Source organism: Phyllostomus hastatus, unplaced genomic scaffold (assembly GCF_019186645.2).
Source record: "Phyllostomus hastatus isolate PE091 unplaced genomic scaffold, TTU_PhHast_1.1 phas_contig_62, whole genome shotgun sequence".
NCBI lineage: Eukaryota > Metazoa > Chordata > Mammalia > Chiroptera > Phyllostomidae > Phyllostomus > Phyllostomus hastatus.
Genome location: NW_025333921.1, coordinates 6,289,342 through 6,317,027, shown reverse-complemented (window position 1 = coordinate 6,317,027; position 27,686 = coordinate 6,289,342). Strand labels below are relative to the sequence as shown.

The 27,686-nt window shown below is 35.5% G+C and overlaps 1 protein-coding gene and 1 pseudogene across 4 annotated transcripts in view; both read right to left on the bottom strand.

Annotated features, from left to right (window-relative positions):
• The window catches only part of LRFN5 (leucine rich repeat and fibronectin type III domain containing 5), a 295,021-nt gene that overhangs the window by 236,244 nt on the left and 31,091 nt on the right, over positions 1-27,686 (bottom strand). The gene's annotated exons all lie outside the window — the stretch shown is intronic.
• LOC123825133 lies at positions 17,165-18,003 on the bottom strand (annotated as a pseudogene).

The following is a 27,686-nucleotide window of genomic DNA, read 5'->3' as shown; positions in this document are numbered from 1 at the left end:
AATAACAATATGTTGAGCCAAAGAATAAGTTAACAATTCAATAAGAATCGTCCTATATTATACCCCTTTTATTTGTTATAAAGACTTTATTTATTTATGTTTAGACAGAGGGGAAGGGAGAAAGAATGAGAGGGAGGGAAACATCAATGTGTGGTTGCCTCTCACCTGCAACCTCCTGGGGACCTGGCTTGCAACCCAGGCATGTGACTTGACTGAGAATTGACCCTTTGGTTCATGGGCCAGTGCTCAATCCACTGAGCAACACCAGCCAGGGATATTATACCCCTTTTATAGATGGCAAGGCAGAAGCAAAGAGGTATACACACACAAAATAACTTACTGTAAGTCACAAAGGTGGAGTGGGCAAAGCTTAGAGAAAACCTGTGCAGTGTAGTTGCACAATAAATGCTCCTCGCCACTGAACCACACTGATCTCTAAATAAGTTCCAGTGACCTAAAAATATTTACGCTGACAACAGTAGTACTGGAGTAATGCTCTGTCCCAAGGCCATTTAAAAAAAATATTTCATTAAACCTGATGCTCAGAACTCTGTTTCTAAACAGTTCCTATTTAAAAGAACTGGAACTTCTGGAGACATAGCTGATGACAAGATTGAGACTGTGAGAGGATAAATTGGGTCTTCTCATGTCAGAAATCAAGGAAATTTTGGAAAACTCATGAAGCTCTGTCTGGAGGTCATATGTACTTAGTAGCTATCGAGTACAGGGCATTTTCTGTGCTCTCTTCATATCAACTCTGCATGTAACAATGTCTGATATGCAGTAGATGCTACCAGACAGTCTTTCTCCAGTGGATTTATAGAAAAGGAAACCGGGATCATGGTAGGCATCACACATTGAGTCTACGAGTCCACAATGATAATAATAAAAGGATGGGAAAGAGGTAAACAAAAGAAAGAGAGGAGGAAGGAAAGAGGAGAGGGAAGGAAGGAAAGGGGAGTGAAGGGAAAGGGAATGGTAGAAAAGGAAGAAGAGAGGAAGGAAAAGTAAGAAGAACAAGAAGGAAGAGGAAGAGGAAATGGGGTAGTGTGTAGGGACAAAGTGACATAGAAAAAATAAAAATAAAAATAAACATTTTGCCCTGGCCAGTGTGGCTCAGTTGGTTGGAGCATTATTCTGTAACCATAAGACTGCGAATTTGATTCCTGGTCAGGGCACACACCTAGGTTGTAGGTTATATCCTTGATCTAAGCAGGTAAGATCCACAGTGCAGGCAAGTACTAGAGGTAACCAATCAATGCTTCTCTCTCACATTGATTTTTTTCTCTCTCTCCCTTCCTCCCTCCCTTTCTCAGTCTCTAAAAACAATGAAAAAAATGTCTTCAGTGAGAATAAAAATAATAAATAAAGTTTAAAAAAAATAAAAATATATATATTTTGCCACAAACTTTTACTACTTACTTCAGGCAAGGTTCATCAACAAGATAAAAAGTTGTTAGAAAAAGGGCTTTTCACACATTCCTAAGACATTACCTCACTGATACATTATTAATGACAAAGAGGAAAATGTAGCTTTCCAAAGGAGAAATCAGAAACCACAGTAACCCTGCAATGATGCCACATCACCAACAGTGAGAAAAACTAATATCACAGGTGTCCTAATGCAATACTCTATGACAAATGCTCAACTTGAATCTAATCATGAAGAAATGATGAGACAAATCTAAGCTCAGAAATAGCTTTTAAAACACTAACTTGAATTCTTCAAAAATGTTCAATGCTATTTAAAAAATTAAGTGATACCGAAAACTAAATGAAATGCATGATTCCTGCTTGGATCCTAAATTAAATTAAAAAATAGTTATAAAGTACATTATTACACAATTGAAGAACTCTGAATATATATATATTTCATACATCATATTGTGTTACATTTTTCACACTGCAAACTGTATTATTTTTATACAAGAGAATGTGCTTCCTCTTAGGAGGGACATGCCTAAGTATTTAGGGGTTTTCTGTTATGATGCCTGCAGTATCTCATTGACTCTGAAAAAAAAATGTACTTATAGCTAGCTAGCTGTTCATCTTATTAAGAAAGAAAGAGGGAGGGGAAACAAATATAACAAAATATCAGTAATTACTAATCTATGTAACAATTTATTGGGAATTTATTGAATTTATTATGTTAATTGTTTTCAAAATTAATTGTGCAAAAGGCTATCTTTGGGGTTCCTGGACCCAATTCCAATGTGTGTATGTATGGAGGCTTCCCAACACAAACAAGTAATTCTCAGACACCATCTGGATGTCCTACAACTCAACTCAAGTCTGACACAATCCACCCAGAGACAGCATCAGGTTCTGCAGGTAAAGAAATTGTTCAGGCCTGCAAGACTGCACCCACTCCACCCGCTACTTAACACATCAGTTACAATCCCAAATTGTTACCTGTGCTTCTCACCAACTAGCTACAGATCGGAGGTTCCCAAAACCCCCTCCTCAGACTGCAGAGACCAGTCAGAAGCCCAGGTTGCTACCTATATTTCTGACCAACTGGCTATAAGTCAACGGTTCTCACAACCTCCTCCTTGTGTTTAAATAATTTGCTAACGCAGCCCACAGAACTCAGAGAAATATTTTACTTACTACATCACCGGTTAATTATAAAAGGATATAATTCAGGAACAGCCAGATGAAAAAGATGCATAGGTTAGGGCAGGGAAAAAGGACAGAAGCTTCCGTGCCCTCCCCAGGCACCACTCTCCCAGCAGCTCCATGTGCTCAACGACCTGGAAGCTCTCTGAATCCTGTCCTTTGGGGTTTTTATGGAAGCTTCATTAAAGAGCGATGGTTGATTAAATCATTAGCATTTCAAAAATGATTCAAACTACAGACCCTGCCCCCTTCCCTGAAGGCAGGTGTTGGACCTAAAGTTCCAACTCAGTAATCACATGGTTGGCTCTCCTGGCCATCAGTGCCTCATCCTTAGGTGGAGTTGAAAAGTCACCTCACAATACTCCCAAAATTAAAAATAGAACTACCATATGATCCAGTAATTCCATTTCTGGGTATCTATTTGAAAAAAATGAAAACACTAACTCAAAAAATTATATATATATATGTCCCTATGTTCATAGAAGCATTATTAACAATAACTAAGATATGGGAACAACCTGTGTCCATAAATAGATGAATGGATAAAGATGTGGAACATGTATGCAATGAAATATTACTCAGCCATAAAAAAGAATGAAATTTTGCCATCTGCAATGTCATGGATGGACCTAGAAGATATCATGCTGAGTGAAAAAAAAAATCCCACGTAATTTCACTTATATGTGGAATATAAAAAACAAAACAAACAAAATAAGACTAGATTCAATGACACAGAAAACAGATTAGTAATTTACAGAGGGGAGGATGAGGTAGGAGGAAACAGGTGAAGGGGATCAAGAGATACAAACTTCCAGATATAAAAAATAAAGAAATTGCAGGAATAAAATACTCAGCATGGAGAATACAGTCAGTAATACTGTATTAACTTTGTATAGTGACAGATGGTAACCAGACTTATTATGGTGATCATTTCACAGTGTATGGAAATATCAAATCACCATATCTAAAACTAATATAATATTATATGTCAATTATACTTCAATTAAAATAGTCACCTCATTAAGATAATATGAGATGCCTTTGTACCTCTCATCACTTAGGAAATTTCAAGGGTTTTATGGCCTCAATGCCAGAAGTGGGGACAAAGATCAAATATATTCTTATTATAAATCACAATATCACAGGCTAGTTTCTAAAACATTAGAAATATTGAAATATTTAACTTTTAAAAGTAAGAATAATTTGTTGTCACAAATCCATTGGTGTTAATATAGGAGTTTTTTGGCCCCCCATAAATCTTCCATTATAATTCAAATTATGTACCTTGTCTACATTGTTTATATTGAGTCCATACAAAAAGTATTAATAACAATGGTTAAATTGAATATAGAATGTGTGTCAAATGAACATTTTCTAGCTAGCATTCTAAATATCTCAAATTTACAAAGGGGTCACGGGTTTAAATTCTAGGACAGATTACTTCCATAGAATACTATCATCAGCTCTCAACGTACATCATAGCTAGTGTTCATTTTCATTTAATGACCCAATTTAAGGTTATAATTTCCATGTATTATATGAAAAATATCTACTTAGGCCCAATATCCCCACAAAGATACTAAAATTAGTGATAGTAACAGTTCATTTCGCAGTCATATTTTTCTCTAAGTCAATTTTATATGATGTTAGTTGTCTCTCAAAAGTGCAAGTGTGTCTCTTTCTCTTCACATGGCAGAGACAACTAGCTGCTCTCCCAGGAAATGTCTCTTTCTTTTGCAGAGTACAGAACTGTTGCTGGGAAACACCTATCATGTCAAGAACTGTATTTCCCACACCCCTCTCCTTCCACCCCATCCTCGTGTCTTGGTGGATCCATCTGACTATTCTTTATGGCATATGAGCAATGCCTTCCAGGATGAAATAATTGAGTATCAAATACACAATCCTCCTCAAACCCGTTCTGTTCTTTGGGCAGCTGCATGTTGTCAATGCAGCAGGGAAATCTGAGGATACCCTAGAAAACTAAGGAGCAGCCAGAAGGAGGAGAGGAAAGGTGGGTCAACATTGAGGGAAAAGCCCCCAGTAAACACCCATTTGACTTTATGAGAGAAAGAGATACATTTATGTCATGTTAAACTTTTGAGATTTGTGTTTGTTACCACATGCATGTACTGTTAAGTCCACTATTACATGCAGAAATCAGATGATAGCAAACTTCCCTGAGAAGCACAACCTACCTACACTAGCTGAGGTTGCCCTACTAGATTTGCTTCCTAACACCAAGTCTCTTCCCTTTCCATAATAGTACTCATCACATTCAATTGGTATTTTTTTGTTTACATTCACCCTTTGCAGTAAACTGTAAGCTTTATGCTAGTTTTTCCTCACCTGTATTCCCAAAATGTAGCTGAGTGGCTGACATACACAGACATATAATAATATCTCAGAAATTAATGAGTGACTGTTATATCAAGTACCATCTCTGCCTACTTGAGAACAGAAAAGAGAATAAAAGAAAGTAATCAATAGTCTGTTGGTGAAGGTAATTTCTGATTCTAGGAAAAAAGTGTCATATCCAGTCATTTAATAACATTTCTAAGTTACCTAGTAATATTTTTGATACATATTTTTGCACACACACAGACATACACACACTACAAATCAGCTCAAGATTACAGGTGTAACTCAAAGATATTGTGGGTTCAGTTTCAGACCACTGCAGTAAAGTCAGTCTAATCTTTTGCGGGTGGGGGGTCTTGCCTTCAGTACATAAAAATTACATCTATGAGATGCAATGAAGTGAAGAACAATAAAATCAGGTATGCCTGTAACTTTCTTCTCCCAATTCAACCCAGTGAATAATGAGGCTTGCTTTCTAACAATAACATCCATTACTTCTCCTAATCAACTGGTTCTTATCTTATTTCTTAAGAAATAATGAAATAAAACAAAATTCTCAGAGAAAAAAAATTGATCATTCTAGTTAATAAGTTTTATACCACAAAGACAAAATATGTATTAGATTGGATGCCCAACTTGAAGTTGGGTAAGGGTAACTTTTGGAGAACAAAGTTTGGTGTGAGTTGTAGAGGAAATGAAACACTCTGGTAGTTTGGGAAAGGACAGTTATTATAGAATATAAAATGCTTTACAGAATCACTGAAAGTGCCCAAGAGGCAAAGTCCAGCCTAAGCTTTCAAAAATAATGCCTCATACTGGAGCAACAAAGGAACTGCCACTCCTTTTCTTATCGAGAAACCCACCACTGAGGGTTAGAACTGCCAGCCCCCAAACCATTTTGTCCTGTCACCATCTGCACCAGGAGAATTATGATGTCCTTATTCGCTGCACCTTTCTCCCCATAACTCAGTTCCAAATTCACCTCACCCAAACCCATCTTTCTAGCAGAATCTAAAACAAATACAGAAGTCATGTTGAAATTTGCCTAGGTAATGTAGGTCTTAGTCTTCCAACCTTTCTAGTACAGGAAGGCTCACTAGAAAGAGGCTGCCATAGACACTGACTGAGCTAAACAGTCCAGGATATCACAGACATCTTGACTGGCCTAAATTTTATAATGATCTAAAAACATCTCCAGCCAGTGAAAAATCCAGAGCTTCTCCTCTCAAATTGTAGCCCTTTCTTCAATCACATCCTTTTCTTTTCTTTTTTTTTTTAAGATTTTATTTATTTATTTTTAGAGAGGGAAGGGAGGGAGAAAGAGAGAGAGAGAGAGAAACATCAATGTGCGGTTGCTGGGGGTCATGGCCTGCAACCCAGGCATCTGCCCTGACTGGGAATTGAACCTGCGACACTTTGGTTCACAGCCCGAGCTCAGTCCACTGAGCTATGCCAGCCAGGGCTCAGTCACCTCCTTTCCTATGTATTAATTCTCCCAAGATTACAACCAACTCCCCTGATGGTTCATTTTAAGTTTGTCCTTCCTTGACACAATTTCACCAGTCACAGGTGAGCTAGCTGCCTTAATACCTTACATAATATCCAGTCCTAAGGACCAGAAATATTACTAGTTTGCCTTACAACTGCTGCACATTCATCTCAATAACCATCAGAAGTCCCAGCTTCTCAGATTATCCATCATACAAACACTAACGCTTATATTCAAAAACGTTCCAGCCCTTCCCTCACTAGCCTTACTAATATTCCCTTTCAAACTTGTTCTCTGATATCCTAAGTTTTCTCTAAAACTCATTCAATTTATTACCTACTTACTTATTATCTGACATCAAAGAAGAGGAAGAAAACAACTTAAGTGTCCTCTTTGCTCCTCCTTGAAATTTTTTAACTCTCTCCTCTTTCAAACCCCACCTCCTTTGAATGCGTGTCATCAGACTTCTCTACCCCATCTCCTTCTTCACTGTCTTTACTTAAACTTCCGACATTCTCAATACATTCCTCATTCAGTGAAGACTTTGGTTACTAGTTTTCCATCTTCCAATTCACAAAGGATGCTCTCATAATTCTTAGCTACATAAAAAATAAATAAATCAAGAACATGGCACCTCATCTCCTTAATATCTTTTGGTTCAATGATCTTTTTTTCCATCTTATCTTAGTCACCCCTGTACTGGTACTACAATGGGCCCTGTTATTACTGATAACTGTACCTCCTATCTGATTATCACATCTAATCCTTCAAGGCCACTTATTCTAAAATTCCAACAACTTTCTGATATCAGTGAGGCCTCCTCTCTACCACACCAGAACTTTGCTCTTTATCACCACATTATATGTTCATATTCCTCTTGCTTGGTAAATATTCAGCAGTACAGCAGTACTACTTGCCTGCACATATCTTTACTGAATATTTCTTTGAAAAATCTAACCCAACAGCCACACGCAAAAGAATGAGACTGGGCCACTAACTTATATCATACACAAATTTATCTTAAAATATAGTAATGACTTCAATGCAAGACCTCAAACTATAAAATTACTATAAGAAAACACGTGCAAGAAGATCCTTGACATCATTCTTGGCAACAAATTTTTGGATTTGACATGAAAAGCAAAGGCAACAAAAGCAAAAATAAATAAGTGGGACTACATCAAAACAAAAAGCTTCTGTACAGCAAAGGAAACCATCAATGAAATGAAAAACAACCTATCAAATAGGAGAAAAAATTGCAAATCATATTCTGATAAAGAGTTAATATCTAAAATACATAAAGAACTCATATAACTCAATGGCAAAAAAATTGGATTATAAATGGGCAGAGGATCTGAGTAGGATTTTTCTGAAGACGCACAGATGGGCAACAGACACATGAAAAGATGTTCAACATATTTTCAGGAAAAGATATTCAATCACCAGGAAACTGGAAATCAAAACCACAATGAGATATCACCTTACACCTGTTAGAATGGTTACTACCAAAAAGATAAGAAATAACGGGTATTGGCAAGGATGTGGAGGAAAGGGTACCCTTGTGGAAATGCAAATTGATGTAGCCATTATGAAGAATGGTATGGACACTGCTCAAAAAATTCAAAACAGAATTACTATATCATCTGACAATTCCAATGTTGGGTATTTATCCAAAGGACATAAAATTAGTATCTAGAAAAGATACCTGAACTCCCATGTTCAATGTAGCATTATTTATAAGAGGCAAGACATGGAAGCAACCTAAGTGTCCATCAGTAGATGAATGGATAAAGAAAATGAAATATACTTATACATATATACATATATCTATATACACACATATACATATATGCATATGCATATATATATATGTGGTGGGGCAAAAGTAGGTTTACAGTTGTTCCCATGGCAAATAATTAATACAATATAAGAATAAACTGTTTTGCATACTCACAACCGTAAACATACATTTGCCCCACCCTGAATGTGTGTGTGTGTGTGTGTGTATATATATATATATATATATATACAGCCAAAAGGCATAATAAATTTTGCCATTTGTAACAAAATGAAGGGGCCTTAATACAATTATGCTGAGTGAAATGAGTCAGAGAAAAAAAAAGATAAGTACTGTATGATTGCAATTATAAATATAATCTTAAAAAAACAACAAAATAAGCTGAGCTCACAAATATAGGGAACAGATTGGTGGTTGCCTGAGGCGGTGTGTGGGGGTGGGTGAAATGAGTAAAGGGAGTCAAAAGGTACAAATTTTCAGTTACAAAATAAGTAAATTATGGGGAAATAATGTACAGTTTGATGACTACAATTAATAATACTGTGTTCCATATTTGAAAGTAGCTAGGAAAATAGATCTTGAAAGTCTTCAACCCCAGAAAAAAACTATACCTATATCTGTTGATGGATATAGGTATATATCCACTTATTGTGGTGATAATTTTGCTATACATGCAAGTATCAAATCATTACATTATATATCTGGAATTAATATAGTGTTATATTAGTTACACCTCAATAATACAAAAAAAAGCTGAGCTCAACAGCTGAAAATTACTGGTTCAAGCAGCAGTACCAATCACAAGTTCATGACAACTCAATTCCAGGAATCCTTTAACAATGTCAGACTGCCTTACATGCTACTACACTTCCCCCTCTTCAAGGTGACTATTTCACAATGTGTTCCTCAAGTTCCCTAGACATTTTTATTCCATCATACTCAGCTGATGACATCACTAACAATGCATAAAGAGAAAAAATGCATAAAATAAGGATTATTTCATTTGCTCATCACCAATTCTTCCCATTCATCCCCATCTGTATCTTCATAATCTGTCTAGGGCCAACCTCTCTATCACGTCCTAGATCCCATCTCTTCTTAAGTACCCCAGGAATTATTTTCTGAAGTATTCCTGTCTTGCTGCACTATCAGTTTCTTTTTTACTAAATAACTCATTTCACCAAACCAACTAATATCATCTAATTTAAGCAACATCTACAAAACACACCCTTAAACATAAATTCTCTGGGATCCACACATGCTTCTAGTGGATTCCTATTTCTCTACTGAAGTAAAACTCTTCCAAAGTGTCTGCCATGTTTTACCTACTTCTTCACCTTCCGTTTTTCTTTTGGGGGGTGAAAGAGGTTTATCATTAAATGTACATGAATAGTACTTTATGTGCCATGAGACCAATGGCTTTTTTTTGATGCCACAACTGAGAGCCAATTATTCCTTTTCTATAACATAACTAGTGGGTATTGGACAAACTTTATATAGGACTAAAACTTTATTTGTTAAGTATATTTTTATTGATTATGCTATTATAGTTGTCCCAATTTTTTTCTTCCCTTTATGCCCCTCTGCCCTGCAACCCCACAATGTCCAGCATTTCCTGACTCCCTTAGGTCATGTCCATCAGTTATACACATAAATTTTTAGCGTCTCCACTTCCTATACTATTCTTAACCTCACCCTGACTACTTTGTGCCTACCTGCTATGTTTCTTATTCCCTGTACCTTTTCCCTCATTCTACCCTGCCCTCTCCCCACTGAGAACCCTTCATGTGATCCCCATTTCTGTGCTTCTGTTCTGTGCAGTTGTTTACTTTGGTTTTGTTTTTAAGTTCAGTTGCTGATACTTATGAGTTTCTTGTCATTTTACTCTTCATAGTTTTTTATCTTCTTTTTCTTTGATAAGTCCCTTTAACATTTCATATAATAAGGGCTTGGTGATGATGAACTCCCTTAGCATTACTTTATCTGGGAAGCACTTTATCTGCTCTTCCATTCTAAATTATAGCTTTGCTGGATAGAGTAATCTTGGATTTAGGTCTTTGCCTTTCACGACTTCGAATACTTGTTTTTCAGCCTCTTCTTGCCTATAAAGTTTCTTTTGAGAAATCAGCTCATAGTCTTATGGGAACACCTTTGTAGATAACTATCTCCTTTCCTCTTACTGCTTTTAAGATTCTCTTCTTTTCTTTAATTTTTGATAACTTAATTATGATGTGTCTTGCAGTGTTTCTTCTGGGATCCATCTTCTTTGGGACTCTCTGATCATCCTGGACTTGCATGTATAATTCCTTCACCAGATAGGATACGTTTTCCTTCATTATTTCTTCAAATAAGTTTTCAATTATTTGCTCTTCCTCTTCTCCTTCTCACACCCCTGTGATTCAGGTGTCGGAACATTTAAAGTTGTCCCAGAGGTTCCTAAGCCTCTTCTCATTTTTGGAATTCTTATTTCTTCATTGTGTTCTGGTTGGATCTGTATTTCTTCCTTGTGTTCCAAGTTCTTGATGTGAGTCCCAGTTTATTTCCCTTCACTGTTAGTTCCCTGTATATTTTCCTTTATTTCACTTTGTATAACCTTCACTTGTTCCTTTATTTTGCAGTTGCACTCAATCATTTCTGTGAGCATCCTGATTACCAGTGTTTTGAACTCTGCATTAGATAGGTTGGCTATGTCCTCATTGCTGAGTTCTTTTTCTGGAGTTTTGACCTGTTCTTCCATTTGGGCCGTATTATTTTTTTGTCTTGGTGCACCTGTTATGTTTTAAGGGATGGAGCTTTGTGTGTTCACCAAGGCAGGGCAACTCACTGCACTGCATCATGGTGCTATCTGTGAGGGAGGGGTCAGGAGGGAACAATGCAGTTTACTCAGCTCTTGCCCCACTTTCCATCACTTTCCTGGCTTCCCACAAGCAGATCGTGTCCTTTAAGGTGTTGATTCTCAGGTGGGTGGCCTTGTGTATATTCTAGGACACCGTGGGCCTCTCCAATGGACTCTCTTGTGAGACTGAGAGTTTCTCCTGGTACTATAAACCCCACAGGTTTTTACAAACAGAGGTTTTGAGGCTTTAGTTTCCCACACGGAAACCCTGAGTTGTAAGATCTCTCTTGCTCCCCTGTTTTTCCTCCAAGCTTATCTGCTTGCAAATATGAGAAATCCTATCCACCAGCCACCACCTCACCTACCAGGTCCACTGACTTGCCATGCATCCTCTCTGCCCTGCCTTCCTATCTCTGACCCTCCTACCAGTCTGGATGAATATTTCTTCTTTAACTCCTTGGGTGTCAAACTTCCAATCAGTTTGATTTCCTGGCAGTTCTGGATATTTTAGTATTTAAATTAGTTGTTATCTTCTTTTGCTTTTGCCAGAAAGCAAAGCATCTCTACCTATATCTCCATCTTGGCCGGAACCCTAAATAGAACTGAAACTTTAAATAGGACTAGAGGGCTCCCCATGGAGAACAGATGGACCCAATTATGGGACACAACTCACAACTCTCAAAGCATGTAACCAAAGAAAAAGAATTTGGCTGTGTTTTTAAGAAGTGTGGGATCCTGAAATAATAAGAGAAATGGTCACTAACCCATACTTCTATAAGAAAAGGTAGATTTTTGAAAAGGACAAATATGTCATTATATCTAATTTATAGTGTACTATGTATCCATGAATCTACTGTATGTTATAATACAAAAGTTGTAGGTAAAAATATTGGAGAAGCTAATAATATTTCTGACTTTACAGAGGTAGTTGCTCAAATGTATTGTAAGACTAAATTAAAAACCACTTACAATATTATCTCTATAAAGAATTGGCCTGATGAAGATATAGAATTGATGAATGATAAATAGTATTCTCACTCACTCAACACATGTATATGTTAAAATGCAGACACCTGTTAAGTCAGTGAGACAAAATAATTATAAAGTTAGTACACAATATGAGAAAGATTGTGCTACTCTGTGAAAATATTACTGGATTGTTCAACTGTCTGTTTAAATCAATACCAACCCTTTATTAGCTACTAAAGATGATTTGAATGTGGTGCATTTTGATTATCTATGTGATTATATGCTTTATTTCTTTACATTTATTCTTTAGTTGATAGACATTTGGGCTGTTATTAACTTGGGGCTTTTTATGATATGGATATTTTATACCAGTGGGTGTAGTAAGTATTTCATTATAATTTTGATCTAAATCTTCCTAATGACTAAAAATGTTTTTGGTTATTGTTTTTGTTTTCTTTTTATTGCAATTACAGTCAAATTTATCAGTGTTTTTTTTTTATCTTCATGAAAAAAAAACACCTTCTTCCCATAAGGGCATAATGATACAATGTTGTAATCTTTTCTAATGCTTTAATTTCATATTTTTTCTATTTACATTTTGAGCCTTCATATCTATTTCATCTCTTACTTTTCATTAAATATACTCAAATAGTGCTATAACTACCATCAGTCAAATTAAATGGCTTTTAGTGAGAACACCAAAAATTTATATTTTACCAAAACAAATGATAAATTATCTATTCTCACCTTATTCAACTATTCAGTAGCATTTGACAAAATGGATTATTCTTTCTTGAAAACATATCTAGGTTCCCCAGTATTAGGAACTGCCCTGCCTGGTTTTAGAAGATGTAACACCCCATGGCAAAGGCTGAGTAAAGAGACCTTGGGACCATAAACCACTAAGGAGACAAGGCTTATCTTCCTTGCAGAGGCACCACCTCTGTCCCCTTTTACTTCACCTTGCTTGGCCTCGGGCAGATGACTAGTTAGCCAATGACCAGTAACATTCCTCAAGGGAGGGACAACTTAAGACAGGCACAGTCACAAAAAGGCCCTCAGGGAAGGAGTTGGGGGGACTATAGAAAAAGGGGGTGATGGACCCTCACCCCTCAGCTTTGACATAGCCTGAGTCCTCGTTCTGTCTTTGAGAAGTCTCTTAATCTCTTGGCTGCCTTACTTCCCCCACCTGACTTAAGCCTGAAACAACATGAAACAGTGGTGCAGCCCTGGGCAGAAATGGTCCCTGGGGCAATAAGGCTGAAGAAAGAATGCATAAAATCCTGTGAATCCTGCTTTGCTAAGAATGTGCTCAATTTTCTGATAAAGGTCCAAGCATGAAATGAGTTTGTTTCCCAAAGTTTTATGGCCATTTAGCTAACTGACCCTGACTCAGAATAAGCCTCCATAGTTCTTTGAATGTTATCTATTGTTTGATCATTACTGCCTGACAATGATGAATGAAGACCTTCCTTGAGGGAATGTTCCCAGAAAGGCAACAAAAGCTTGTCCAGGCATGGGTCAGGTGCTCTCTCACTCAGAGAGTGGCCATGCCATCCCTTTTTCTCCACAGGACTTCTGCAGTCCATGTGAGTTTGTTTGTGGCATCCATAACACTGTGGACCCTGCTGGTCAGGGTCCACAACACCTCAGACCCTATACCCTTGAATTTCTTTTACTTCATGGAGTATTATTTTTTCTAGGACCTCTATCTCCTCTAAACTTAAAACTTTATGTAACACTGTCCTGGAATCCCTTCTTTTCTCTCTCTGTACTCAACATGTCTAACCTCATCTAGCTCCCCAAGGCTTCAAATACCAAGTATACACTGAAAACTCTCAAATTCAAATGACTTACCTACAGGGAACCCTTTCCTGAAAATAAGATTCAAATTTCATTGTCTATCATCTTCTCTATTTCAGATTTCTTTTGACAAGAGAGAACTTGTTATTTTTCCTCTAAATATACCCCTCAAAAAGTCATCCAGTAAATATACCACCTTTCACACAGCAACAGAAACAAGAAAAACAAACCCAACGGTTAAGATTCATCTTGAATTACTTGTTTCTTGTTACATTACACATCCAATCCAGCTCTCACTCTTATCATCTGTTATCTCCAAAATATTCCACAAATTTGATGACTTCTGCCCATTTCTACTTCCCCAGCCCTTCTCAAGTCCACCTTCCCCTCTTGCCTGCAGCAGCAATTCTATAGCTCTCCATCCTCCCCTTCCTGCCTGTCTTCTGAGCAAGAATGATCTTTCTTAAGTGTTTGTGAGGGCAGGTTACTCTCCTGACTTAAATCTTCCAAGGAATGCAATTATACTTACAATCTAAACTTTTTACTGCACTCCCCAAAGCTCTCTATAATCTGAAGGCCTCTCTCTCTGACCACAATCCTCTCCTCCACTTTAGTCTCTTTATTTTAGTCAAAATCACCAACTTCTGCCCTTTAAACACATGAAGATCATTTTATTCAAAGGGAATTTGCTCATATTGTTCCTTTGCTTACAGAGCACTTCTTATCAGTAAGGTAATATAACTCAAATGTCACCTCAGCAGAGGCCTTCCCTGGCGCTAGTAGATACCAGCCCATCACTTCCTGACATATTTTCCTATTTTACTCTCTCCTGGTGACATATAAAATTCCTAAACTTATTTTAATTATTGACTTGCTAAACACAACTAAATTATTTAGTTGTATTCCCCACAAATCTGTATGTTGAAGTGCTAAGCTTTGGTACCTCAGAATGCGACTGTATATGGAGATAAGTCATTAAACAAGAGATTAGGATGTGAACACACATGTGAGGATGTAGAGTTGAAGACATCTATCTACACGCCAAGGACAGAGGCCTCAGAAGAAAGCAACCTTGATTTCTAAAATACAGAATAGTGAGAAAACATAGTTCTGTTGTGTGAGTCACCAAGTCTGTGGTACTTTGTTATAGCAGCTCTAGCAAACTAACTAGCAGCTGAGAGTAGCAACTGGCTAATATCATATGCTTTGCTTAGTATTATTTTTGGCTCAGTTACATTTTTTTTAATTAACTACTTTACAACAAAAATATTAAGCTTCACACACCTTAGTACTTAGATATCTAGTTTTATTCTCAAAGAATGGTATATCCTAGCACCATTTCCCAGGTTGCTCAGATACATATATTCATGGAGAAATGAAAGAATTACAAGCTGAATTGTCTGCCAGAAGATGTGGAAGGCTAATGCTTTTCTTTTTCCCATTTCAGGTTCTTTGTGTGAGTATAAACGTCAAAATTTAATCTTGTTCTTCCAATTATTTTTTTGTATTACAGTTGGCTAATTCTCATTCAAACTGCCTTTTTAGCTCATGTCCTAGATTTTCTCAGGGAACATATCAGAAGCAGAACTCGAGTGCTCTACTCTTGAGATTTAGGCTTTGCCTCAGACACCCCCGAGTTAGAGAATTACTAACTCGAGTCAGCTGAGTGACTTTGCATTATCGTAGCATAACTTGAACACTCATTAAAAGTTTCCACTAAGGAAGCTCAAATTGGTTGTGGTTGTTGAGGATTCGTGAAAGTGCTGTGATAGCAAATAATTTGCACAATTTGCTCTCTTTCCATGAGCTGAGCACAGAATACATTTGCTGCCTTCATGTCTAAATAAATGAGACAATGTTTATATATAGCCCTGTCTTCTTCCAACTAGAAGTTAATATATGCTTATTTTATGTATAAAAACTGTAACAAAAAATGAAAATATAGGTCCCGTATATATTTTTAAATTTTGGTGTATATCCTTCCAGCCACTAAATATTAAAATTCTATCTTTCTCCTTTTCTCTCATTTAATGAAATTATATTATATGTGTAGTCTATAATATTCACTTAAGAGCGTATTATGAACATCTTGATTTCAGTATTTGATGGAGGTACCACCTTCTAATGTGTTCATTTGTGTGTGTTTTGTATAGCAATGTATTATAAGTTAACCTACCATATAATATAAAATGTTTTACTGGTTTTGTATCATAAGTACTCTTCAGTAAATCCATATATTCACACATATAAATCCATATTTTAATTATTTCCCTAAGAAATATTTCTCAGCATGATTTTCTGGACTAAAAGGTCCACTAATCTTCAAATTATACACATACTAACAGGTTGCCCTTTGAAAGTTCTTATCAGTTTAATCTCCAACAAAAGCTCATGTAAATTCCCATATACTCACAGACTTGTACTCATGGGTTGCACCTTTAATTAACAATGTATGTGGTCATATCATCACTTTCATTGACTTTGATCATTTCACCTACTATAAAACACCGAATCATCACCAGCCCTGGGTAGGGTAAATCCTTGTCACTCATCTACACTGCAGATCTTTCACCAGTATACCATTTACTTATTAAATTTTTTGTTTCTATTTATCAAAAAATGTTTATGTAGTGAAATCTTTTCCAAATTATTTTCAAATTATTCTTGCCTTTGAGCACTATAAATGTAAAATTTATTAATTTAATAACTAAATATTTAATATGTGAGGGTTGATTTAGAGATATAGTAATGAATAAGTATCTTAAGCATATTTTCCAACTTTAAAATTATCTCAATTTTATTTACTAATCTGTTTTTTGTCGACATTATAAAAATTCTAGCCCCAAAAGTAAATTGCCATATTTACTTTGACTTATTTTGCTAGTAACATTTATTCCCATTAAATCCCTTTTTGGTCATTTTACCAATATTTATATTACATGTAGAATTTGACAGGACAAGTTTATTATTATTATTATTATTATTATTATTAATGTATCACAATGTATTGATTTTTTCTTTCAATGTAAAGGTTTAGTCTTCAAATGAAATTGGGAATTAGTTGTTCCCCTCAAAAAGAGATGTAATTTTCTAGGGAGTAGAGGATAGGTGGATTCTAATAAATGCATAAAATATTTGCAAAAAAAATAACATCTTTACAATTTAAGGCACATCAACCAAGAGACTTGTTAATGACATTTATTTACCTCTTATTAAATTTCCTTCATAAAGTCTTATAGTTCTATTTTTACTTTTATTTTTCTCTTTGATATATTTTATTTATTTAACATCACAACAGGTTTTTGTCACCATCAAAAGTCTGAATTTTAAACAGACTCTTGGTCTGAGTCTCATATCCATCAGCTCATTCAACTTTAGCACCTGTCTCATCCCCCGGAGCTTTTCCAGAACTGCTACCTTCACCAGGAAGCTCCATGAGTTTTCCCAATTCAAACTTGGACTTCTCCAGCATTTTGACTTTTCCAACAAAGACTTCATAGAGTGGATAAATAGGTTAATAAGCTTTTTCTATGTCTTTTCCAGTGCTATCTGGAATCAATTTATTGACCACTTCTTTCAAGTCATTTGTCTGCACCTTTTTGGTCATGATTTCCATCATTATTTTCCAGATTTAGCAGACTTGTTGATGCTGAATGGAAAGGTCTTAAGAATCTGCTTATTGTGTGGGCATTTTTTTTAAAGAAAAACCAACACAGAATAGATGAAGCAAATAACCAGTGGTAGTCTTGACATTAATATGAGCTTTAATCATGCTTTGTCAGTTTTTGATCATGGAGCACATTTTGTCATGGGTAAGATCCATGCCATGGAAAATTAGTCAGCAGTTTTTGCCCTGAATAACCTCAGTAATTAGCTTGAATTTTCTAAATAGAACTTCATCATTCTGCAGATCCACTAGGCTCACTTCAAAAACACAACCTTGAGACCATCAGATGCAGTTTTGGTTCCCTGAGTTCTCATCACTAGTATGTTTCCAATACTTCTCATACTGAACATAGCTGGTACTTTCACAACAAACCAATCTTCCTTAGAAAAATGGATCAACCACTTTTTCTTTGACTGCCTTTTTCTACCCTTCATAATGGGTTTGTTCTTGCTGACCACCATGGTGCTGCTCAGAGGGCCAAAAGGCAATGTCTTCATTTATAATGTTCTTGCATGTCTTGTTCTACTTATCCTTGAATATATTATGCTTCTGCTACTATTTGACAGAACAAGTATTTTATTTCTAACTGCTGATTTTTAGAAGTAAGCTACTTCATTGTACATATTTATATTTTGATAATATTAATGCTCAGTATTTCTGATGTATCTGATGTATTTTCTGATTTAGGGAATTTCTGAATTGAGAAAATAATCTGCAAATAATAATAAACATAACTCTTCACTTATAACATCTATTTTTTCCTAAATATTTCAAGTACAATATTAAGCCATAATGGTAATTTCCATCCCATAACCTTGTTAAATAATAATGATGATAAAAATGATGACTGTATTGTTCAATTGTTATAATTAGGGATTTGCTGATTCCCTGCTTAGCATGATGCTAATGTAGCTTGTATATTACCTTCAAAAGTGTACTCATATTTTTTAAAAAGATGAAATTATATGAAAACATACAGAAAGATACAAATGTAAATGACAATATGGGTTTACATAGAGATTATAATCTCAGATTATCAAACTGCACAATTATTCTTAGTTATTATTCTTATTAATTATTGTATTCACTTCTATTTGTCTATATAACTTCTACTCTTCTTAAACTACCTGAGTCCAGCTATTGCTCCTCCTGTAGCTTAAAATTTGTCATCCCTCTTCCTATCACCTCTGTCCACTCCTCTCAGTTTGTCCCCAGTTGATAATCTCATCCATCCAATCACTTCAAAAATTTCTTTAAATAAGCCCAAATCTTTTGTTCCAGCTTTGGCTTCCTTATTACTTCTGTTTTAAATTTTGAATCCCTGCTTTTCCTCTACTTGCACTTCAAAATCAACATGTCCAAACCTATTAGACAGACTCACCCGCTTCCTGACATGCCACATCCTCTAGATTCCTTATCCTTATTAAAGTCACAATTCTTCCATTATTTAATCAAACAAAAACTCACAGTATCACCTGCAACCAATCTCTCCCTCCTTTTCTCTGTCTACTTCATTTGCCAATGCCTGTGAACTGTGCTTCCACGTGGCCTCTTCATCCTCTGCTTGTGCCTACTGCAAAAGTCTCCTGACGCACCCATGTCTCACCTCCTCTGTATTGCTACATATATGAAACTGCTGTCCATGTTATTTCTGGGCTATATTTTTCCATAACATGAAACTTTATAGGATAATGTTTGAATTCCTTTGCCTGACACTTGACCAATTTGCTTACCCAAATAAGCGGTGGTCAGGAGCCTATTATATGAGCCACAGTCTAAGCACCTAGGCCAGGTGTTGGTATGTGACATCTTTTGTTTCTATGACATTGTGACTGGTAATAATTCAAAGCATGTTAAAATATACAGAATCCAAACCTCTGTGTGTTATCCAAATGCATAAATCGTAATGGTAAGATGAGAAGGGATATTGGTTATAAAATCAACAGTATAAACACCAGAAGAACTTGATGAGACAGGACTCAGAGAAGGTTGTAGCCAATTCCTGAAATAATCTTTGACATAATATTGAGGTGCACATATGAGTGTATACCAATAAAAGTATAGTATGGACATGTACTCTTCAAAAAAGCCTTCATCAAATTCACCTGTCTAGTTATTTCTTCATCTTCCTCACAGATTCCTAGGAAAACAACAGACTCCTTACTGTTCTCTGAGCACTCCCCTTAGTTCATATATGCTAAAGACGTGGATAACGTAGACTCTGTCTTGATCCAACCCCAAATCAATCTAAACTTTAAGGCTATCAGGAAGCCTCTCAATTGTCCTTGCCCACTGGGAGATGGCTTCAAAACTGTCTTGGACCCATGGCTAGTATCACAGGTGAAAGAGATCCCCCTAATAACAGTGAGCACTGTCTTGCACAATAAATATTCACTAAATTTTCTAAGAAAATTGAGGATGCCCTAACATAAAAGAAAAACACATATTACATATTTCTGATATTGTTTTTGCATAAATGAATAAATAGAAATAAGATAAAAAAGAAAAAAAACAAAATTAGCCCCAAAGTAAAATGATGCTGCAAGGTCATGAGGACACAATTAGTCAGCAGACTTTCTATAGTATTTTCTCATGGCCAAAGAAAGAGTTACAGGGGTGGTTAGTTACAGGGGGATGTGATCCTAATAAATGGGATATAAAAATAGAGTCTGTGTCCGCTGAGACTTCTGTCTTGTCTGGGGAGCACCATTTCTCCTTTCACTTTGAATATTTTCCCCAACACACTGAGGCAGTGCTTGCTATGGTCCAGCAACAGAGAAGACAGGATGGGCTCAGGAGTCAAACTTATTTTTATAGGAGTAGGTAGATGTTTCTTCACTAAGACTTAAAAATACCGTGTAAAACAAAGAGAAGACAAATATACGTGATAAAGGCAAATTAAGAAAAAGCATCCAATCAAAAGGACAGGAGATAGCATTATTTTAGATTTTGAGTTGACTGCAAACTTGACTCCAGTGATGCCAACTGAAAGGTAATATGCAAGTGCCTCAATGTAACAAGAAAACTTAGCCTGTTCAAAGTGAAGTATAAATTGCCTCAAAATAATAAGAAAAACAGAATGAGCAGCAGCAGAAGCAGAGGACACAAGAAAGGGGAGGTGATAATTCTGCTTGACTCTGCCTCTCTATCCCACACAAGAATATTTCACTCAGTTTCTAGAGAAACATTAACATGCATGCTCAATACCCCTAAAAGAATAGCCAGAATGACGAATCATAGCATATGAGGAGATGAAATAACTCAGGATATCAACTTCAAAGAGAAAATACTTGAGAAATAAGTTACCTGTACTTAAGTGCTTAAATGGTTCTGACTTTAAAAAGTCCTTTTGACTACCTGAAAGAAGGCATAAATGATTTTAACACATAGAAGTAGCAAGATTGTTGTTTGGGACCTAACAAATGAAAAAAAAAACTTTTAACAAGCTATTCAATGAAATAATTTTATCAAAATAACTGCTAAAATTCACTGAGAGTTTTCTCCTAGGCAATATGCTACACTATGCCAATAGTAGCATCATCTCTTTTAGTCCCTGCAACCACCCTATAAAGTAAATATTATTATTAATCTCATTTTACAGTCTAGGAAACTAAAGCATAAAAAGGTTAAGCTCTCTGAGTTAGCAAAAGTAGAACAGATAGACCCAGTGGGACTGAACAACAGCCAAAGCTCTTGACCATTATACTGGTCATCTCACTGTGGTTATCCTACAGGAACTAAACAGCTGTTTTTAGAAGACGGTAACAAAAAAGAACTTATGCTTTAATCTGGAATGGCAAAGATGATCCTCAAAATTTCTTCTCATTTCATTTTAAGATTCTCTGATCTTATGTTCTTTGTGGAAGATAAACCTGTGCCTTCAGCCAAAATTCTCCCAGGATTCCAACATCCATCTGTTCTGTTTCTCAATGTTTGGGAATTAAGCTGTCAAATAACAGAGTGTCTGAAAGTTTGAGGAAGTAGGAGAAGGACTTAAAACACATGCCAATGCAAATACCCATATATATTTTGCTTGGGGAAGTTTTTCTTCTCTCTTTCGTCACAGGGTTCAAAAGGTGGCCTCGACTTTATCCTCAACCAATACACACACAGAATCTGCTTATCCATCCTGCTATAGTATGTGTATGGTTCATGATGCATAATGATGGCATTTTGTGTGCAGTAAGATATGCATTTTATATACTAGGCATTATATATGTAAAGCTATCTATTATAAAATTTAACCTATATTTTATAAATCCTCATCCTGTAGAAACATTAAAAAAACAAGGAAAAGGAACAATATGATGAATTTAAACATAAAGCAGCATAAATGATTTTCATCATTTCTTTATACTATAACAAAATGTTATTTTAAAAGGATTCAACACTTGGAATCTGCCTACATGAAAGCTGTAAATACAAATGATCTTAAGTGTATTAGAAATCTGAAATTCACATATGAAGTATCTGAAATACCTAATTGGTTGCAATCATGTTATAGGACTCTTAGGATCTCAGAGTATCTGTTTATTCTAAAACTCTCAAGGGTTTGCAAAACTAAAGCAGCCAACTGAATAGCATTAGAAACAAAACACTACTTTCGTTTTCAATAGTGACTTCATACAGGAAAAGTATTCCAATTATTTCTCATTTCAATTTTCTACACTAGTAATTTATTTTTATAGCACCATATGCTACATAGGGCAATTTGCTAAACTGTGATTTGCTATAGGGTACCAAGGAGGAAAAGATTAGTTTTTGTGTATTCACGGAAGAATGCACTTTGAGGCTGACAGATTAGGAGGGGGAGAGTTGCAGGTCAAGGAAAACTGGACCACAGGCACTGGGAGAGAATGTTTTCCTGTGTGTGGAAAGATGAGAACACCAGAGCATGCAAATACAAAACTTAAAGAAGATATGGAAATAACAATGAATTAGCTTAAGCAGAAAAACATGTGTGGGGTGTATGTGTATGTATGTCCCAGAGGGGAGGCAGAGATTGCGCCCAGAGAAGATAGTTACAGAAAAGATATAAAGTAACATTACTGGATTCATTTTTTTTTTTTTTTTAGTGCATAGGGGCTAGCTACTGAAGCAAGAACCAGGACCATGAATTAATCCTATGATGCAAAGAGATTGACTTTCAAATATACTAGAACATTTAGAAACTAACATATATAGTTTTGGGGTGAGGGAAGCAGTAGAGTGAGATGAGGAGGTATATTTTAGTTTCAAAAATATCCCTGAAAGGAAATATATTCTAAAATAATTTTTCTACTTCAGTATTCTTACAGGATATCACATTTATCTATCTATCTATCTATCTATCTATCTATCATCAATCTATCATCTATCATCTATCTATCTTTAATTGTACTAATACATATTAAATATTTTACCGGTTTTAATAGTTTAGTTTCTGTTTGGTCACCTTCATTTATTCAAAATTGTTCTGAAAAATATAACAAAATTCAGAATTAAAAGTACATGTAGATATATTTTTCTCTTGTTTTATTTTATGAAGAAATTACAAAATCCATACCCAAATAATTCTACATTAGCTTACCAACAAAACACCTGGGGAGTAAAAAATACCTATGATTTCCCTAAGCACTAGATTTTGGTCCTGAATTATAAATTAGTTAAGATGTACTTTTAGTACTACATTTAGATGGCCTCCTCATACTGATCATTAAGGCTCTTAATTCATCTCTCTTACTTTTGCTAAACTATCTGGTATGAATTGTGACAATGCAGTAACAGCACACTGGTATGACACAATCATTTGCATTTAAATTACTGGTGGTTTAATCCAGCTAATTATGTTTCTATAATATTTATCTAGCATTCAAAACACCTGCATCATATTATGTACAATTCTGTATAAGACAACAGAACATCTCCCTTATCCTTTTACTCCAGAGTTTAAGATATTAAGGGGAAAAAAAAAAGACAGTTTATAACTAGCATGTTGGTGGGGGATTATGAATCATTAAGCAAATTATCTTTCTGTCAATCCATACTGACAGTCATTACTTAATCCAAATGGTCAAGAATGCAGAAATGGGAGAAAGAGCTAAATTCCTGTAATCTGTGCCAGTTCTGTGTGATACCCCATGTCTTTGGCAGACAGCCAGTGTTTACCATAGAATGGTAGAAACTAAATATCAAAGAAGAAGCACTTGACTTACTTAGCCAGTAGCTTTGACCTACACCTTACCTCAATCTGCATAGCAACTTTCTTTCAAAGCTCTGTGAACTATTTGCATATGCTGCCTCATCTATTTTTGTAACATCCATTGAGCTAGGTGAAGACTAACGTTATCACCGTTTTCCAAATGGAAAATGTGAAATGCAAAGAAATGATACGGTAGTGTGAGAAAAACTACAATTCAGGTTATAACACAAATAGCCTTCTGCTCTAGAATCCATTTTCTCTACATGTTCGCTAGCTGAGTGTGCTCTGGGGTAATGCAGCACACATATTTATTTCAGCGCATTGTTGGAGGACAGGAGTGCTGGAAGAGCTTTGGTGGGTAATCTGTGAACTCATTCTGAAGAGAGTGCTTTTGATGTTTGTCTAGTGCTACAAACAAATTCAAATAGTAAGACAAAGTCTTACATGTGTTTTTCTCAATGAAAATTATTTTTGCATCTCTATTAAGCTATAAATCAATAAGTAGCAACACATGAAAAGAATCTATTGTCAGAAATAAAGCACGGTTTAGGGTCAATTTCAATAACTTCAGGGTGTTACAGAAATGCACTTACAGTGATCAATATACATTTTTCTTGCTCAAGAGGCTTTTATGCTGATGCACTCATTTTCAACCAGGGAAAATATGTTGTGCTATGAAAACAAAGGGAAATTGGTTGATTTATGTGACTACAGTAATGTTTCAAATCTTCAACTTCTGATGTTTCAGGGAAGCACAATTATCCCACACCTTTCAAAATCTTTTAAATCTAAATTATAAAGTCATTATCAAACCACAGGAACCATATGAGTATCTTATTTGGGACACTATGAATCTGGTAATTATCACTCTGGCTGTATATTTATGAAATTTAAAGAACAAATGAATGTTAAGCTTCATGTTTTCTTCCCAAGCAAACTAAAAATATCCATATAAAAAATGCACCGATAAGCCATTCCATGCCAAAAGTACTGATTTTGATGTGAAAAGAGAAAGCAGTAATCCTAATTACTATGGTGTAGTGTTTTGGAATATTGAAAAAATATTATCACAAAATAGCTAAAATTCATGATTAAATTTAATCAAAATACCACTTTTTCCAATCAATAACTAATCAGAAATGGTACAAATCATATTTCTTAATGATGTGAAGGAAAAATATGAATTTACTTCTTTTTCTGAAATCTACAATCAAATGCATTCCTATTTCTCTACATTGTCCTTTATATAATACTTGAATGTACAGTTAATATTTCACATGGCCAATCCAATGTCCTTTACAGACCTTCAGAATAATGCTTTCAAATGCCCTCCAAAGAGATCACCCTGTCGCCAAGAATGATCAAATATGTCTCAAGTTACTGTGCTGAGTTTTCATATTAGGAGGAGAATGTCTGCTCATAGTTCATGCAATTTTCACTTGAGAGAGTGTGAGGGTTTTTTTCTTTTTAAACCTGTCTATGCAGTCATACTATACCTTTGAAAAATATAAAATTACTTGTGCCATTTCTTCAAACACTCATCCTTGAAATTCAGCTATAGTTCCTAAGGCATTGCCCTGTGTATTCTATTTAGATCTGCGATTTTTCATCTTTTGCTGATATAAGCAACCAAAGATAAAAATAGGTCATTACATAGAGGATCCTAGATGTATGCAAGACAGAGCTGTGAAATATGAGATAAAGGACAATGAAATCTGAGGAAGAAACTTATTGGCAATCTTTGAATGTGATACTATTTTATTGATCTGTTATACGTGGTAAGTGTTGTTCAAGATCTTTGACACAAAGTTCAGACTTATCTAATTATAATACCCAAATACAGGTTAATCAGTGGCTATGATATATAAATTTATTAAAGAATAAAATGACCTAGTTCTGATAATGCTAAGAGTATTTAATTTTTCATGAATGCTGCACATGACTCTGTCTCCACAGTGTCCTAATCTTTCCTGCATTTTGTTCTTTCACAGATATAAGCACAACCAATATGGGATACAATAAAAGCCATCATGGAAAAAATCAGAGGACAGAAATACATCCTCAGTTTGCTCATCAAAAAAAAAAAAGCATTGGCTTTCCTTTAGTGCATAATTGTAGACAAATACAGTGCTTTCATGTCCATGACTATCTTGAAAGTTTGGATTTATTATTTGTCTCTAACAATAACTTACTTATTCCCACTTGGTTTGGCATATTAAAAAAAAGCACGTGCCTTTATATTAACAACTTAAGGCAAAGGAAAAATGGCATTCCAAGGTACTTCGGCCTGCAAGACTATATTGACAAAGCGTACTTGGTACGTCAGGGTCCTCAGAGTGACAATTACATGTTTTCACCCTGAGTTCTCATTATCTAGGTTTACTTTCCACCTCTGCCCCCTGTGGCTGTGGCAGCCAATGAAAGAACTGCTGGATATTGTCAGTGTGGCAGTTTTCATCATAACTGTACTATATCTGTTTGTAATTTCTTGATATAACCAGAATTAGACATTATTACTCTGCATTTGTTCAGTCTTCCTACATTTTGCAATTTCAATATTACCTATAAAGTACTATATTTTTTCTCACATCAACCCTGTAAGGTAGGTGGGTTAAGTTTTATTATTATTTTATAAATGAAAAAAGAGCAGGACTGGAATGGTTAAATTATGTTTTTAAATGTGTACAATAAGTTAGTATGAGAAGCAAAGGAAAAATCAAGGTTCCCAGTTCCTGGGAGTACACCCTTTCTGCAGAGGGCATCTGCCCAGCCCTGGAGGATAAGACAGGTGGCTCTGGATTCACGAGGTTCTCTTTGCTCAATTAATAACATTGCAGGAGAAAAGATAAGACTGTGTCATACTGTTTGCTAAAGGAACAAGAGAAAATCTATTCCTTGTGTCAGTGGTATCCACATTGGGCTGTAACGTGGTCTATAAAAAAGTATTTACCAGAAATCCATCCTCAGATGGCCCAGACTGCCTTACTTACTTTGCATTCCCAGTGCCTAGCAAAATACCTACTCCTGACAGGAACATAATGGATACCCCTGTTGAAGGAATGGTGCATGTACTCTGTCTTTAAGGAAAAAATTATTTTATTATTTCAACAGAGGCAAAATAATACCAGGAGTCAGAAGGCTCTAGATCCATTTCTGTCACTTTACAAGTATGTTTTATTGATTGAATTCCTTATCTGTGCTGTAAAGACAATGATATCAGCCTTTCTACCTCACATTTCTGTAAACAATAAATAACATGAAAAAAAGCTTTCTATGAGACCACAAAGAGATATACAAATATAAATTAATACTACTTTGTCTGTATTTGACTACCACATCTATTTTATTCCTGATCATGTATTTTCAGAAGTAAGTTTCAAGGTTCTAACAAAAATATTTATAGTACATTAACATATTTAAGTATCATTACTTCTAAGCTTGATAAAATGTGCATGTGTATTTGGTCATATATATTATATAATTTAGTTTGTTATAAAAGCTGCGTATATCACTCAGGTTATCTTAATTTTAAAACTGACTTCTAAAAATTTAGATTGGTTGGAATTTGCTTTTGAAAACTAGGATCTTCTCATAGAATACACATTGTAGTGATAATTGATATGCAATGCTACAAGAACTGCAAACTTGAAAACGGTGAGATATTTTTAAATGTCCTTTTCTCATGTAGCAAGAGAAAGCAATTACTACATGAAATATTTTTCAAAGTATATTATGTCTTCACTAAATGGCTCTCACCATTCAATCCATAAAAGCATATTTAATCAACATGTAGGGGATGACTTACAGTTATTTCTGGAAATAACAACTTCCTGCCAGTGTAGAATGGGCTATAACACCCTACAGACACCCCAACTGCATTTTAAGAAGAATATGACAGCTCTTGATAAGATCACCTTTGGCTTGTAACACCTTATCATGCTAATTATAAGAAACAAATTGTAT